Genomic DNA, 1,986 nt, shown 5'->3' on the forward strand with positions numbered 1-1,986 from the left:
GAAAACTGAGCGTGTGAATGGGTAGAGCCGGTGACTTTGTTCTTGAGTTAGCAAAATAAACCAAAGCCCTGTTGTAAATTATCATTAGCAGAGAGCAGCATTGAAAACAGCAGTTAATCACTGTAACGTTATAACGGGATGAAATTAAACTTGACTGTCTGTACTCAGGAAAGATAATTTGTGAGGAATGAACCTCCAAACCGACCGCACCTCAAGTTCAAGTGTTTCTTCAGTTCAAACAAATCTAACAGTGAGATGTCTCCAGCTGATCATATCACAAGAGTTTCAGGAGTCACAAAACTCCAAACTGTGATCAGGTTCTTCCTGTTTGCTTTTTGATTGGACATGGTTTAGAAAGGCACACACCTGTGAAAATAAGGTCCCACAATGGTTCTGGTTCCTTTTGTTATCTCACCAGTCATAGTAGAAGGAACATAACTGTGACTGTGAGAAGGGGGTCCATGATCTTCAATCTAGTACAGCTGACAAAATCTTTGAATTTGACTAGATTGTTTTTTTATGGCTTGACTCCATCGTCTACTTGATCACATGAAACCTACAATGCTTTGCTTTATAATCTACAATATTCAAAGACTTACTGACTTGTGAAAATGGGAAGTCTCCATCCAAGACGGCAGACCCTACGTGCAATTAGACTGTTTACGCCACTACGCTATCAACCATTGACTCAGATCATGTGGTGAGAAGCTCCTTTAAACAGAGTCACACACAAGCTGAGGCTACTGCATCTTGAAATTATGTCGTGTGATCGCACATCTTCCTCTATGATATTTTAGTTGCAATAGGGGATATCGATAATTATCGATATATACAGTGCTGCTTGAAAGTATGTGAACCCCTGAGGAGTTCAGATGTTTCTGTTGTTTAACATGATTTTCTTATTTTATCATCACCAGTTTTTATGTATGAAATGTCAGATATATGTTTCATCAATTGCTTGTACTTGTTTAGTGGAACTTGTTTAAGTAGCCCAAAAACTACATGAAACATGGAATTAGTGTATGTGCCAAAGTAAGTGAATCCCCAGCTGCATTGGTTAAGTCAAGCAGGTAACAGACTCAGGTGCAATACATGTGAGTGCTTAATTAATCATTTCAGTAGACCAATGAAATGAGACATCCTTGGGAAAGGGATTGGCCTGCACTAATTAAAAGAGAGAGGAAACCAACCAAACCAACTTGGTCCCATACACATCAACAATGCCGAGAGGAAAAGAGATATCCGAGGACATGAAGAAGAGGGTAGTGACAGCCCATCAGTCTGGAGAGGGATATAAGACCATCTCCAAAAGATTCCAGCTCAATCCATTGACTGTAAGACAAATAATTTACAAATGGAGGGCCTTCAACATGACAGCAACTCTGCCTAGAAGTGGGCGCCCATCAAAACTATCACCCAGAGCCACCAGAAAATAATAAATCGGGTAAAGGCCAACCCACACATCACATCTACAGAGTTGCAGACCTCTCTGGTAGCATCTGGGACAAATGTGCATGCGTCTACGATCAGACGACAATTGAATAGCCATGGCATTCATGGGAGGGTTGCTAGAAGGAAGCCTCTGCTCTCAAAAAAGAACAAAGCTGCCTGTTTCAACTTTGCCAGAGAGCACTTGGACAAACCAGAGGCCTTCTGGGAGTCCATTCTCTGGACAGATGAGTCTAAAGTAGAGTTATTTGGTCACAATCAAAACCACCATGTTTGGAGAAAAGCCACCACTGCAAATGAAGAAAAGAACCTCCTCCCAACAGTGAAGCATGGTGGTGGAAATGTCTTCACACATGTCTGGGGCTGCTTCTCTGCTTCTGGAACTGGGCGACTCCATATTATCCAAGGAACCATGAATTCTCAGGCATATCAACAAATTCTTGACCAGAATCTCCTGCCATCAGTCAAACAGTTGAAGCTGGGACGAAAATGGATTATGCAACAAGACAATGACCCGAAGCATTCCAGCAAAACTAC

This window comes from Seriola lalandi, unplaced genomic scaffold, assembly GCF_002814215.2.
Source record: "Seriola lalandi dorsalis isolate HSWRI2012SDOR001 ecotype SW California unplaced genomic scaffold, Sedor1 jcf7180002054953, whole genome shotgun sequence".
NCBI lineage: Eukaryota > Metazoa > Chordata > Actinopteri > Carangiformes > Carangidae > Seriola > Seriola lalandi.